This window comes from Cydia fagiglandana, chromosome 21, assembly GCF_963556715.1.
Source record: "Cydia fagiglandana chromosome 21, ilCydFagi1.1, whole genome shotgun sequence".
Classification (NCBI taxonomy): Eukaryota; Metazoa; Arthropoda; class Insecta; order Lepidoptera; family Tortricidae; genus Cydia; species Cydia fagiglandana.
Window position 1 is genome coordinate 301,744 of NC_085952.1, and position 17,037 is coordinate 318,780.

At 35.4% G+C, this 17,037-nt stretch overlaps 1 protein-coding gene across 1 annotated transcript in view; it reads left to right on the forward strand.

The window, feature by feature from the left end:
- LOC134675137 (homeotic protein empty spiracles-like) overlaps positions 1 to 17,037 on the forward strand; it is a 42,102-nt gene that overhangs the window by 19,216 nt on the left and 5,849 nt on the right. The gene's annotated exons all lie outside the window — the stretch shown is intronic.

A 17,037-nucleotide genomic window follows, 5' to 3' on the forward strand; every position in this document is an offset into this window, starting at 1 on the left:
ATCCCGGATGGATGCCCATCCGTATCTAATGAACTTATTCATTATTATTACGCCTGTGAAAATGTCAAGAGAAAAATAAATAAAGAGCAGACTAAAACAATGCAGCAATGGTCTGGCTATAAATAATGCAGAGTGCAAGCAGATCAACAGATACTACGGCTATTACTACGAGTATACGTACGAGTATCTACGACGGTAATTTTTTTTAGACGTCTTAATGAGGATCTGTTGTCAAGATACGAAGGTCCTCAAACCAGGTATTGTTTTAGCGTCTGAATTTTACCTAAGAGTGCTTTTACAACTTGGACATCATAAAAATACCTACTAATGCCACACGACTCTTTGAACACCAAGCATTATTGCGTACGCTGTCTAAGTAGGTAGTACCTACCTATAAGATTTATGCTTTAAGTTGGTTTATAGGTAGTTGGTAGATTAAGTATAAAATTGGCGTCTGCTTTTCATTTATGTAAAAATATACAGTTTAATAATTTGAACGATTAATTTTATATTTAGATTAGTGTCAAATCTAACAAAATAAACTGCTAACATTAGCATTTGCTAGTTTAATGTTTGTATTTTAGGACGGAATAAGGGTTCTATTCCTAGTAACTTCTCAAAATGCATGATATAATTTAAGTTCTATTTTTAATTTTAATTATAATTTATATTCTTATACAATGTAAATTGTGACTGAATAAATGAAATGAAAAACCCTGGAATGGGCAATATGAATGTCCATATTGTAGCATTACGACCGATCTCCTTATAGAGGCTTCGCGCGCAACTTAATAATACAAGTTGAAAAACATATTAATGTGTAGTCCTATTTTATTGAACAGTCGTCGTATGTCTTTCTATATTGATTTTTAGCCTATTTGTAAACAGGTATTTATATTATCTGCTAGAAAAATGACAATAACCTAACCTTTTTACAACATCGCAATTATGCTTTATTTGACTTGAAAATGTGCAAAACAGCCTCAAGTCTACAGCTAGGGGAAATTGCTATAATGACATAATAATGTATAATTATAGCAAATGCATACCAATTAGTGGTCCGGGCAGCTCGGCTGTAATGGGCTAAATAATATTGATATAATTTATTATAATTTACAAGTTACAACCTTTTACTTGCCCCGTATTTCTCGGGTTATTTACGTCGTTATAATAACTAGGTATTGTTTTTCAGCGGTTATGTTATGTGCCTTTCATTTAATTAACATAAAATTGTAGTGTTATAGAACCACGGGTTGTTTAATTTGGTCAATTCGTAACCGCAATTGGCTCGATTTTTACCATAGTGTGGTAGCTTTTTATTATAGGTTTAGGTACTAATGCTTTTAAAGTGTACGTTAGTGTACACATATTGAATTACATATGATTTCAAACGATTTTGAAATAAACGTTTGTTCATAAAACTAACAACTGATTCCACGGCAGTGACATCCACGGATGTGACATGGACAGAAACTAATATGTACTTAATCCTAAGTAAATTTTTTTTTTATTTGATGTGATTTATAATTGATTCTTTATTTTTAATGTTTTTTGTGTATATGGGATAGATTAACTGAAGCCACAAAATACTAGTATACATGTTGATAAAGTATGCTAATTTCTTTCATAGTGACTTTCGATCGATTCCGCGGTGACATCCATGGATGTGGTTGTGGGTATACTAACTCAATCGGCTACTAGTAACGAGGCAGAGTAACTCAATCGATTACTAGTAAAAACACAAACACGGTTAGTTCGCCAGTTCCTTAAAATGAGTTATTAAATGATGATAAAAAGCCGACGGCAGTGAAACCAGGGCGCGTGGAGCCACACCCGATTGGCCCAAGAGCTCATTATAGTACAGTGTGCACAAAAATCGCGATAAATAACTACCGCACCGATTACCGTCTTTGATACTGGGTCAAATTGTCTTATATATCACATTAGGAGAGTAAGGCAAAGCGTAATGTCATCTCGTTCGAACTGAAGCGCCGTTTTCTACGAAGACCTCCGCTATTGATAACATCTTTATTTAACTACTCTGTAGGTTTGTATCGCTGTATTCATGGCGCAGATTTGAGGCTGCGAGAACTCACGCTCACAAAAAAGAACATTAAAATTCAAAAAGTCATTTAAAAATGGTTTTCTAATGTTACTTACGGTTGTTAAGGATCCGAAGTGAAGGTCCTGCAAGCAATTAGATAATAAGCTACCTACTTACTTAGCTAGAAACTTACCTGATATTAATTTAATAGGCCTAATTGAACACAGATTTCATATCAGCGGCCAATAATAATATAATTTACGATTCGCGTGTTATGCGAACGCTACGCGCCTAATGATAGGTAATTAAATCATTTTTTCCGATCCTCGGGCAATTAACGCCGCTGATACACTTAACGTTGCGCGTACGATTGTTTTAATCACTTGCAGAGCTAGGGCGAAGCTTACTCGTATGCCATTTACATTATAGTTGCTAAAGAACTAATTGGTCAGAATTATTTTGTTTCTGAGCACCTTACGTTTTGTTTTTGTGTCGTTAGTAAGAAAATAAAAACACGCGGTATCATTGTATATTATCCTTCTTGTTGTTATTAACAAATATTTAATATAAAAAGTGTTGTATGAAAAACCTCTCAGGAAGGTACCTGTGTTATTTAGAGACAGAAAACAAGACAATGCGGCAATAACTTCGACCTTATAGCAAATACGCAAGCTATGTTTCATGAAAAATGGGGGTAAGGCTCAGGTAAACGTTGCTTTCAGTCCAATGTCTCAGATTACGCATCTCACTGGTTCACGCGAGCCCTCGACTCGCGAACCATCACACGGTATAATAACTTCCGATTCAATATATTCACACTACAGGGAGAAATCGAAGCAAGGTTAGCGATTAGCGCAGTTTAATTACAAGTAGCCAACGCCCATGCATCGAAAAAGGATATCATTTTAGAAACGGATACTATACTGATTGAATAAAGGTAGAATATAACAAGTCACCTTGCCAAAATCTACTTATCACAGTACGAGGATATAATTGAAAATAAACAGATTAGCTGGTACTGATACATACTACATAAACTATAGTTCGTTTTTTTAGCATTAGAAATAAGGTAAACAATCTTGATGTCTTTTAAATTGAAAAACACATTTTAAAAATAAGTTACGGCAAATATGTAACAATTATGAATCTAATACGATCATTTACATTCTTCTGCTTTCATAAGTAATAGTTACTAATTTTTAAAACGCGTTTTTCAATTTAAAGACATATCAAGATCGCTTACCTTCTTTGAAGTTCTTTCTAATGCTAAAAAAAACGAACTATAAAATCCATTCAAATACCATGTAATATATGTACTACAACTGACTTTATTAGTTGATCTGTGAGTTCCTTGATCCTTCACTATTAAAATGAGAGCTATTGATCTGCATTGATATTTAAAAGTTCTGTGTGTCGATGATAGTTGTTAGAATTTATCATATAAGTTAATGTAAATAAATAAATCATTAAACATTGTCAACCTTCATGGTTTGGATTAAACATATAAACGGACTCACTAATTACATCAACCGGGCCCTGTATATGCTCAGTTTTTGCTAAGCTAGTTGCGCCATACATACTTACGTCGGTCGCGCACCGCCGACGACGCCGCTGTCAATGCAATAGACGCGGCTGTGACAGCTTTGTTAATCTTGTCACATTTAGCTTTAAGTATATACACTACACATAGCTTAATCAATGATTCCAATGCCTAATTAAAACAACTAAGTTGTGTACCTACAGTTTTAAATGAACCAAGAACGCTGAATACGAATGAATGCAGAGCACTTATAAAGGGATTTGTATGGAAATTCGATACTATGTAACCCATTTTTATTGCGCTCGATTATTATAGATTTCAAATTATTAAGTTTCTAAGTACCGTAAAACGGGGTGAGTAGGTTTCGCGGGGAGAGTTGGGTTATGAATGGGGAGAGAAGGTTTGAGACCCCTCTCACCCCCCGGTGAGAAGGGATTTTATGGCTACTGCTACAAAAATAATGTATTCCAATTTAAAATGGGGCTATAAAAAAATCGATCCAACAATCTTCCAAAATCACCTTTGTATGAAAAACCCTCTCACCCCAAATACGAGGCACTACGGGGTGAGGTGGGTTTTCCTCTTTATCGTCAAAGTTATGAAATGGAACTACCCAAAATAAAATACAAACGTCCGAACCACTTATTATATACACCATTCAGTTTTCACATGTAAAAATAAAATTTTATCGAGGTTTGAAAGTCAAATTTCACCCAACTCACCCCATTTTACGGTAAGGTCAGTCTAATCAATTGAATGTAACACATACAATACTTGCTTGCAAATGTCAATTACCTATGTCACTACCATTATGCGGACTAAACAGTTTTAAATAGAATACTGAATGAAATATATTCCAATGATAATCATATATGTAAATTAGTAATAATCTAATGTAATCCACAGTGGCCTTTTATTACGTCATTTAATAATGAATTAACACTGCGGATAAGGATGAGACAATTACATGCATGAATATGGCAAAATTAGTAGGTCATTATGTTAATCGTTTCGTAGTTTTATGTTGTTTTAAGCTATCAGGATTTACACATACTTATTTGAAGAACGGGACTTAATAGCGTACTGCGATATCTGTTATCTGACCTTTGAGGAAAGGTCAGCTAGGTCAGTTAGGTCTTACACCCGATGTCTTATTTACCGCACGTCGATCTACTGCATAAATTTGTGAGCAGGGATCTTGAACAGATAAAGCGGAACTTTAGCAAAAAAAAAACTGAATTAGATGTCTTTTACTAACTAAAACTTACTTTTTACTGGGACTTTTTCAGACTAAGATTCGAGTGACACAGATTACTAAGAGTCGTCAAAATGTTTGGCACGGGTGTGATATTTCATTTTATTATAAATAAAGCCAATATGTTTAGCTCGGCTGTGACAACACTTTGAAAATAGGCCTAACCAAAGAGATTGATGTAATCGTTTGGTAGGTAGGTGTGGAGGGCGTCATGCCTTTTATTCTAAAAATACATACAATATGTTTAATTATAAAACCATGAAAATAAAAAAAATACAGTAGCTTGACTTTTTAAATAAGATAAAACACAGAAAAAACGTTATCGACATATTAAAATCGCGGGAAACGACACCTATATTCAAATAATTAAGAGTATGGACTAATAGACGTGTTCTTTTGTTTTTGCTGGGAGCAGGAATGCTGCTCATTAATAAAACAATAGAGCATTAGCGCAAAATTGGCCGCCTCATGCAACGCGAACATACCTGTTTTTATGAGTTAGATGGGATGTGGAGACAGGCACAGTGGGTATGCAGAGATATTGTATGTATGTATGTAGATTCATATATGTACTTATTACTTTTTTTTAAATTTGGAATCAAGTCTTCTTCTCTCAAAATCAGGTCATACATATTGCAATAGAATATTCTTACATTGTCTATGGGAAGCTCAAAGTTAATCTATCACTAATCACTAAATACTGTGTGGTGTGTTTTTTGGCAAATTTAGTCTCTCTATCCGGTTGATCCTTTTGTATTTAGGTAATTTGAATAAAACTACATTCAAATTCCAATTCAGGAATTCAGATTTTTATTCGTAAAACAATATTTTACATGTCAAATTAGATGGGTACATAAAACAACAAAAGAAATATCATTCATATATGGATAGACGTAAACAGTTCGAGAGTTATCGTCTCGCATCTCGCGATCCGACTGCCAAGACCGAGTATTGTGTTTACTCTACTTAGGTTTACAGAAAAGTGGCGATGCATGAACATTTTGTTTAAAGGCTTTTTGAAAACAACAAGTGATTGCGAGTGATATTAGGCAGTAATTATAAGTTTAGATGCGCGCCTGCTGTATGCCTTTGTGTCGTGCGCACGAGTGTATTACGGCGCTAATGTGCTGCGGATCTGCGGAATAACCGCCAATGGGCCGTGCCCGACTTTCTGATGCTAATCTTCTGCAACTAGCCAAACTAGTCTCGCCATGCTACTTCCATTATGTTTTTATAGTATCACACCTCATCCACTGCCACCCAAGAAAAATATTGTCCATAATTATCGATTTTTGATGATGATGTCCTTTCGTAACCTACTCTTCTCTTCTCTCTTACTCTTTCAGCTACTAGTCAACTTTTCCCTGGGCCTGCTATCCTTGCCGCACCCATATGTTTATAGGCTATTACCATTTTTGGGCAATATCTTCTATGGATGTTCCGAATGTGCCGTCACTTCGTTTAAAGAATAAGCTTACATTATAGGGGCATTTCTTACGAATGATGACTGATTCCACGGTAGTGACATCCACATAAATAAGCGATACCTACACAAAAGTAGCTGTGTCGTGGAAATTTTCCAATGTCACATAAAAGCTTTTTTAACCTTTCTGTTTGTAGGTCACTTTTCAATTAATTCTTGGTCAAAGCTACTAACAAAATGTCAAGTATTCATTAGGACACATCAAATATCATCTTCATTGATATATAAAATTCATATTCTACACTAAACGCAGGAAATTACTACGTTGTACTCGTAAACTACGATCTTCCGGACAGCGATTAAAAATCGAATAATCGAATAGCTATAATCGATTAAGAACTTGCAATAATCGAATTATTAACGTAAACAAGGGCTAATGGCGCGCAGCTGCTAGTTTACTTAATCGTCTGAAATTACCACAACCGTACCTCATATAAAATAGAGTAAAACAGCACAGAGAAAATTGTGGACGCACTATATTAACTGGCTTCAAACGTTTCGGATAATCTCTTTTACACAAGTAACAACACAAGCCTTATTGCGACACATTTGATTTGTTTTGTAAGTTTGCGTATATCTGCTTTTCGAAGGGCTACTACAATAAGTCTTTGAAAATTATTTTTAAAGCATTGTTCAATAAATTTTATATCTACCTACATGTTAGCAAATTGAAGTGACATCTTATTAATTTTATAAATCTAGGTATAATATGAGTATCGACCATAATATAGCAACAATTGCGTGTCCTTTACTTTTTCTACGAGTAACTAACAAAGTTAAGCTGTATAACGTTGTACACGTTATAGAACACAAAATTGCACTAATACCTCAGTATCTACAATAAAAACGTAGTGCATCTATTGTCGTGCATTTTTACGAAGTCAATAAACTGTCGACAGTAAACCCGCTGTGGCCGGAGGTTCTCTCGCTTGTCGTTAAATGGCACGTCGATTCAAACGATACATTACGTGCTTTCAATATCGGGATTATAGCTCGAGACGGGCCACGGGCGTGTTTTATACAAGTTATACAACTGACTTTAAGTATTCCTTATACCGTGGCAATACGGTTTACTAATGATCTTATTGTGTCAAATTTGATCAAGTAACAAGAAGACTTATAAGTAAGAAAGTAACTGATTGTAAACTGAACGCCTTTCTTACAGGATGTATTTGGTTTATATTCCACAAATCTCTCTTGTCAGGCTGGTGGTAGATCCGAATCGGTCTATTCAGTCTCCAAAAAAGGTGTCTCTCCGGTGTTACACCATAAATCGCCTGCAATAGATGCAAAGGCCAATGATGATATGCACTAAATCATAAATAAAAAAATGGTATAAGCGCCGTCAATTTCATACACAGAGTACCTAAATGATACTTTTTTTTTAAATTGTTGGCCTAGCATAAATATTATTAAATAAATAAATAAACGCGATAAAACAAACGCCAGACGTAATCACATTAAAAATCACTGTTATTAAATAAGTCAGTGTACTTTATTTATACTTAACGTGGATCTTGTTTCCTGAAATGTAGATTTATTCAATTATTACATATAACTCATAACATATAACTTAAAAACATGTTTATGTAGAGCTATACTTATGTTTAACATAAAAACTGTTTCCTGCCTCTAGGCTTAGTTTCAATCTAGATTCTAGACAAAAATAACGACCGCTGTCAAAGATAATGCGTTTTTTATCCCATGACCATAATAAAGACCTAAACTATTGACAACCCACTTAGAAAACCTGTTCTATAATTATATCAATTGACAGGACATTAATTCAGTAATATCCTGTCAATTATACAATGTGCGGGAATAAGTGAGCCAATAAATTAAAGGTAGTTACGTTGACAATGTAGGTAATTGTCTGCTTACACATACAAAGTGATTATACTAAAGATCAAGTGTGACTCAGACGTAGCAAGCATTGCATTACATTTTTACTAAAGCATGGGTATTAATATGACTGCCAAGATCGTTACCAGCCTAAATTATGACGTGACAACATCGAATCAAAATCAACCAGTTCAACGGATTATATCATACTACGCACCCTCAGCGCAGCGCATGCGCTTTTGGCTCCATAACTCTCTCATTCATAAATCAACCTTAGCTCCTTGATATTAAACCTATTATCGCTTGCTCTATGACACCCCTATGCTACACTCGTGTGATCTGTTCGGGTGATTTATCTATGCAAATAGAGACCTTAGTACTTTAACATAGAGTTGATAGTTGCCTGATGGTGTAGCTGGGCGGGTATTAGCACAACCCCCGTTGTGATTTTGATGTCGCCGCCGGGGGTTGGTTTAGGGTTGTCACATAGAGTATCTAACTTTGTTGCCAGATATTTTGACCTATAATATACGTGGTCCAGATATTATGGTCTAATATATGTCACGACCATGTCCGCAATATATTATTTATGATTTTATAGGGTACACAGGTTTTTAAGAGAGGCAATGGGCGACGATAATGAGCTCGGAATATTAACAATACAATCTAAAATTAGATGCAAGTAAGTAATGTAAATGGTTCGACCGTGGTTGTGACATCGGTCATGAGAAATCGTTCCCGTATTTTTTTATTGACCCTAGTGACACCCCTAGTTATGACGTCACCCAGGGGGTCCATGGTAAGATGAGGAATGGTGGGAGCTTGTTCGTGCGATGTCTAGTAAAGTATTATCAATTTCAATTTCAATTTCAATTTATTAACGCAAAATGCAATTTTACAGGACTAGCCTAAGTCATTACATTTCTTATACCTAAGTTCAATTATAAATTAACTAATAATAATACAAATAAAACAAAACGATTACATACAGATCATGTCATACAATACATCGAATTTAAACATTTAAATCATTTGGTTAGTAACTCGCATATTTTCAAACAATCTTTCTCAATAACCGTCCAGCCGTCCGCAAACAAATCGCAGGAGTGTTGCACAGCACCGAGCTTATTGAGCGTGTTCAGCGCTCGGCAAACGGGCGAGTTGCGCCGCGAGACCGTGCGGGCAGGCGGGACCGCGAAGAGACGCAGCCGGTCAGCACGAAACCGGGTACGCTCGTCCGGGACAAATAGTCGACATGCCTCACCAACTAACTCGGGGCAGTCCAGGCAACCACGCAGGATACGAAGCACGGTTATCAGCTGGTCGAACAGTCTGCGCGTCACTAGTGCGTTGTATCCTAGCGTGCCCTGCAGGTAGGCTGTCGGATACATAAAAGGATAGTACCCGTACAGTTTCCTGAAGAGAGTACGCAGAAAACGTTTCTGAACCTTCTCCAGCATTAGCATGTAGGTTGTCTCGTAAGGACTCCACACGCACGAGCTTGCTTCCAGTTTGGATCGTACCAGAGCAGAGTACAAAACTTTAAAGACCCCTACATGCGTAAAGTCTTTGCAGATACGTGTAACAAACCCCAATGTAGGAATGTGTATAGTTTAAGTACATAAATAAAATAGTAGAGTTACTTCCATACATTTATTATTGTTACTACTACAAGCGAGTACATTACATGTAAGGAATGCAAATCGGTTATTTTTTGTATGGAAATAACCGTAGTTTCGGTTAAAAACCGATTATTTCCATACAAAAAATAACCGATTTGCATTCCCTAATTACATGCAATGGTTTAGAAATCTAACAATCTAACGAAGACGGTTGTGACATCAATCATGAGAAATCGTACCCAAAATCACAATTCCAAGTTAAACAAGAATAAGCATTTATGTTGAAGAGTTTTTTTTGTATGCTGATACTAGAAATAATAACAAATACGTGACACAATAAAAACAGTATACCTACTAACATTATTTAGAGTTCCTTGACCCGTCCCGTCGGCCATTAATGAAAAGCAATAAAAGATTTCCTCCGGAAGCTATCGATTAGAAACAATTAAAATAAAAAAGGGGCGTGCGTCCACCTCAACTATTGGAAAATATGTTTATCCAATTATGGTTACGTATCATTATCATCATAATCATAAAGAAGTAGCACTCGAACGTTGAAGAACTGTTTGAAATGCACAACTTGGATAAGTAAATAGACACGAGTTATTAAAATCAATATCATTATAAAGCTCAGATTTAAAGTTTATTTTGAAAATGACGATAGCGAATATTTCGGGAAGGAGTATATAAACATTACCATCAAAACAAATTGCCATAAAAAACAGTGGTTATGCAAAGTGGATATCAACGAAATATTTACTTAAACTATTTAAACGTTTTGCAAAAATAATAATAATCTAACTTAAAAACGAATTGCACAGCAAAAAAATGCACATCAAAACTGCATTCTGATGTGCGAAATAATTATTCTACTGTGCATGTCAGTATTTTTGAGGGACCTATTATATTCCATTCTCAAACACTAATCTTTCTATAAAATATTAGCTACCGTTCACAAAAACTTTATTTATAAGATCCGGTATCCACAGAAATGTAAATAAGGTCACAGAAGAGTAAATCGAACCCTTAATAAATCCGAATCCCACACATTTTCCAGCAACAATAGAAATCTTCAGGGCCGCCATCTTGGCTTTAAACGCGAACCGGAAATGCTGTTGAACGTCCGGTTTCCCGCCGGAAATGGACTCTACATTGTTTTCTTTCGGCCGGAAGTGCTTTATGGCTCGCGTTTGGTGATTATTGATTATCAATTATGTCATTGTGGATCGCATAATGCTATGCGGTTATTTGGCATCACCTAGATTTAGTGTCATAATTAGTGAGGTAACGAGTGGTACTTCTACGAATATGATTAGATATAATCGAGTCAAATAAATGGTTACTCGAATTATTCACAATACCTTCTGCACTGTATATATTTAAATAAATACATTATTTTAGCAAATATGAGTGTAAGTACTACATATATGTACATATAAAATACTTCCGTATATTTATTCCTGTGACAGCTATAATTTATGATACCTACTAAATCCATTTATGTATCTTCATAGTTAAATGTTAATTCCTCGTTACTCTCGTTAGTTCACTGCATAATATGCTATCAATATTACACTTCAAACACCATTAATGAGCAAAGTTCAACTGTAATAACTTGTTTCAACGAAAACATGACATGAATCTTCGTCTATCCCCGGCCGTCATGTGGAACTGTCTTCACCTAACTTACGCAACCCGTACTTAGCCGGCTGTTTGTCTTGCGAATCTAGATCCAGACCATCTAGACTTGGTTTATGGCCTTGATAGCGACCGGAAACGCGGTAAACGCGCGCTTTCCACTTCCGGTGCCAATGTTAATGTTGTTACAGGGGTAAGTTTCAGAGATGAAAATTAGTGTACATCTATCTATAGCTTTATTTAGAGAATTTAGTTATGAAATGGACGTTTTTACTTAAATTGTTACGATTAACTGTTGACATTTTATACCTCAAAATAAGATAATATCTATAAAAATACTGGCGCGTTACTTTTTTAAAATATCAGTACAAAATAAAATCGTTACATAAACAACACGGGTATACTCACACGGCCCCTTAAAAAAAGAAGTTGTTTATGATGTAAATACTTTAAATAGTTAACTACTGGTAAAATGAATACTTTTTCTCGTACAAAGGATGAAATAGCAGATCATTCATTATCTGCAAAAGTCAGTGCCAATTTATTAATGTAATTATCAGTATAAAAACTCAGTCAGTACTACATCTTCTAAAACCAATTATATTCAACTAAGCACAATACCCTTAATCAATTCCTTCCACACAAAAGATAAATAAAAAAATAAACTACCAATTTCTAACTTAACATTAATCAAACACTCACAAAGACAACGATTAATCTCCCGTCCCCCTCGCACACCCCTCACCCCTATCACCGTCCCTATTACCCGTAAAAATTGCAAATGGGGTCGCCCAATTTGTCGCATAATTCCCATCGCTATCTCCCTCACTCCTTAATCATCTCCCTCTCTCCGTAATGGCTCGACAATAAAGTAATACACGAATAAATAGCTTTCCGTTTAAATTTCGCTCCGAATTCACGCCACTTAATTGCTTGTCTCCCCTCTGTGTATCCATCCCTGTCTCTCCAGTTCACTTAATCGTCTGTCTCTTTTTGTGATCCGTAGGGGAGTATAATCGAGCACATAAGTACTTAATCGTATTTCGGGTTTGAATAGCTACCCTTTATTTATTCAGTGCCCTGGGTGTTATGAGTTGCGATTCCCTTTTCCCATTAAATTCATTGTTTGCCTTGTTATAACCAGAACATTGGGCCACTTATTTAGGAGACGGTTTTGCGTTTGTGTGTGAGAGTTTCTGTATTGTGTAGATACACTGTAAAAGTACACGCACACAGGGGATATGTGTGTCTGTATTGTGTAGGTACACTGTAAAAGGACACACACAGGGGAGGTAAGGCTCGCGGCAGATGCGTAGAGTAGCTGTATTAAGTTTATGTAGAGGGAAGCAAATTTGCATCAAATAGCTATAATTGTTTTATGGTTGTTTAAATTAGTTAGAGACGAGGGGGGTTGGTGTCTTTGTAAATGAGGCGATGATGTTTTTGTGTTATTTTGTCATTGTTAGCGATGAAAGCTTAGGCTGGTTATGTTTTTATCGAGGAAACGGGGTTTTTTACATGTACTGCCTTATTTAAAAAGCATTCTAATCATTTATGTATTAGGTACTAGGTAATCCTTAGATTTTTAGACAAAGTGTTTTCCTTTTGCAGATACAATATCAAATTCGACAAGTACTTACTTGGAGTTGACAATAGCTATACTCTGTATCTTTAGGTATTTAAATAAATGTAAACAAACAATTTGTACATTTTAACATTTATTGGTTAACCAACGGTAGTTTTAACATTTATTGGTTAACCAACCAAATACAAAACCGCTTGGATCTGTCAATGAACGACCTGACTATAAGTATCGATCGTTTTCCACCTAGCTTGATGTGCAGTTACCTACGTGATTAAAGGAGCTAGACAAATTTATTATTTATACTTGAAATTGCATAAGCAGGCTTGTCAATCACTTAAGCACTGCTCCTCTCATACGTCGTCAACTCGTCAGATAAGTACATTTTCACCACACCAGCTCGGAAAGGCTTACTTTGGACTTCAAAAACTGATAGCAAAGTTGCATTTTATTCACATGTGAGACAAAGTAATCAAATGCAAATTTTGAGTTGGTTTCTTATGTTTGCTGGTAGAAATGTAGAAACTTTTAAATGATGATTTTGGATGATAAGTATTTAATAACATTCATTTGGATTTGATTTTGTTTGATATTTTACATTTAATGTTTGCTCCAGGTTGCTGTGGTGAAAAATTTTGTGTTTCACTCGGGGGCAAATTTTGTTTAAACCTCGTGCTTTGAAACCCTCGCAACGCTCATGATTCCATTTTTCGAACCACTCGCTGCGCTCGTGGTTCAATTTTGGAATCTTTCGCTTGCTCGGGTATCAATATTAGCACGAGCGGTTAAACAACAACTTTGCCCCCTTGTAAAACAAATAACTATTGTTCTTGTCAAGCATGCTCGTTACTTAAACATAAAGCAAGACATTAGATTGCCATCATTAAAGTATCTACAGTTGTTTAGTTTTTAATACGATTTAGTATTTTTATTGCAAACTCTGATATCTATAAGTATAAAAGACGTGTCATGTTATAGGATCCAATATAATATCATAACCATAACGTCATAATCTCATCAAAATCATAATCGTTTGGGGTAAAATCCGCCCCCTGGGGGTTGTTAGAGGGTTGCTAGTAGTAAAAATGAAAGTAGGTAGATTGACGAAATGTATAGGTAGGTACTTACCTACTTACTTAGGTAAAGTGAGCCGATCTTTCGAACAAGTTTGAACAAGATCGGCTTACTTTATAATCTCGTCAACTTATTGATCTGTCAAAAAGTGCAAGGTTTTACTTACTTTTTACTCTTAGTTGCAAATTTTTAATGAACACAAAAATCTACACTTATCTCCTTTTAAAAAGTCAAAATGGAGAATTTTATAACCACATCCCTATTCTGTTTCAGTAATTTGGAACAACTTTATTTTTTCTTTTCACTACAATGAAAAATATTTTTCCCTTTCTAAATACCTTAAAAAGTCCCCTCTAAGATTCTCAAAATGAAAGTAAAAGCTAAAAACTTGGAAGATTGTGCAAATTACTTGTACTTACCTACGTACGTAATGTCTCTGTTTTCTGCTTTCAAATGTAATGTTATACTAAACATCGTACATACAAAAGGTGCTAAGTAACAGCAACTCCTAAATTTTCGATCCTATAGCTTTTGAAAACGGTTTACGAGTGAACAGTTCTAGCATCCACTATGGTAGGTTTTATTTATGAAAGCCGGGCCTTTTTGCCAACGCCTATTGCGTCAAAGATGTTTTGAATACCTTATTTCAAAGACATACCATACACGGGTATAAAGGTACCAGTTATTAGTATTGGAGTGTGTTTAATAATAGCGCAAGCGCCGTCCGCAATAAGGTACCTTTACCCGTGGAAAGTAACATTAAATGTATGTTTTACAATTGCTTTTATGTAAGAACCACCTATTGGTTTTGAAAGCTTTCGCTTTAAGTACCTACCATAAAAACAAAAACTACATACGGACAAAAGGCGTGTTATGTGTTTAAGGCTATTTGTTATTAAAAGTTGTCGTAAGAACTACGACAAAGGAGTGGGTAGACTAAGAGAGTTGTACAAATACATATTAACAGCCCATAATGAAAGGCAAGGAAGTGCCAACTACGCCTTCTTCGAGTGTATGTTTGATTTGAATGTTTATCTATCAGTTAACTCTATAGCCTGAGTGTGTGATGATGTGACGATAAATTAGGAGAGATTTGGAAGTTGTAAATAATTTTTACACTCTGCTATACCAACGAGTTAAGCAAAGGGCCTGCAAATTTGTTTTGCGCAACAACGCAAAACATATTTATTACATTACTTTTTCAAGATATTATTGCAGGTTCAGCCGTTCCTAAATTGACATACTTAGATAAATACCTACTACTGTCTTCTATTGATATTATTTTTCCATACTCCCGATAACGACATAGCATTTGCCGCTCACGCGCCATTGCCTCGCGATTGATATTTGATGTGGATGGCGCCTAATGTAGCGTGACATCCCTCGGTGTCATACTTGATTGACCGTTCGTACACCTTATTGTAAGGCAATAAGGTATATTGTTGGCCAGTTAAGATAGAACCCTAGAGTTATACATATAATGTATAATTGATTTAGACGGGCTTGTGTGAAAATGATCGCTTTTGTTATGGTTTATGGTAATGTATTGGCTCGTTTGAATATTGTTTAGTTATTAATGATGTAAACTATTGGTGATGGCAGACTGGCAGTAATATAATGGATTTAGAAATATTTTGTTAAGAAATCGCCACGATTCGAAAGTGCTTGATGCCAGGCGGCCTATTCGATAGAATGTTTTGAATCTTTGAATTCAAAATCTTGTGCATTTTAAGTAAGTACAAAATACTTTATAGTTAGCCTTTCTTTTTCACTTCTTTATGACAGCTTTACGTAAAATGTAAAAAAGTGCATAAAAAAATTATTCAGAAAATGCATCCTGCATTCGGTAGCCACGTTTAAAACCCAATAAAAAGCGAGCCCACCGCTCAAATCTTAAACAAACGAGCCATAAACATAAACCGCACAAAATCCAAACCAATAACCCTTATCTGGAATCGATAAATCATTAAAATATCGCAATAATAATAACTTATTAAAATTTCCATTAGCCCCGGAGCCAATGGCGTCGGTACAGCAATTCGAAATGTCAGTAAAACATAATTTGCCTTTGGATTGCCGTGAAATTGTGCAAATGTTATGGCTTACATACATTACTACGAACAAGTTATAAACTTATTATTTACCTACCGCTGATAAAGCATAATCGGAAATTACTCGTTATTTTTGGAACGAGATTGTTATTGCTTTTTGTTTAAATGGAATGGCGTTTACTTTTATGGAGCTAAAACAATGTACGCACCGAGAGTAACATGGCCCAGAAACTTCGGTTATTGCAGTATGTCTTTTACTGCAACTTACAACTGAAAAGGCCAGTTTATTCTCATTTAAAAGAGTTGTTAACATTTACATTGTTGTATAAACATCACCAAAAGAGAAACTTAAACTAATTTTCTGTAAGAGACGCCATTTTGTAATCCAAGTGGCATTCTTTTGGTGCGACTCTGTTTGCCTTTTTTAAAGTCCGAGTAGGTTCATTGCACGTATTTAAATAGTCATTATAGATCGCCAAGGTTTAAGTACCTATCAAACTTCGGATATTATATACAACCAAAATCCACACAAACGTTTTTATTGTAAATATCTCAAACACGATACTGCCATGCGCCATGAATAGATTTTTCGCACCATTAAACTTGACAAATCGTTCAAAATGGCGGACGATTTTTACGCGGGAAATCCATTCTCTCTCGCAGTTTCGGATTTTCTTTGAATAGCGATGAAATATGATTAGGGAGCGATGTTCCCGACAATGCTGTAATAAATGGCAACGATGTCACGGAAGCTTGAAGATGGCTTAGAAGGTCTTTAACCCCTTCGATGAAATGATCGTTTTAAATAAATAACTATTATACTCTGTCACACACCCCTCTATTGTATCTATAGCACGGGAATCTCGAATTACTATTTTTATTACTTTTTAGCACATGTTTAATTTG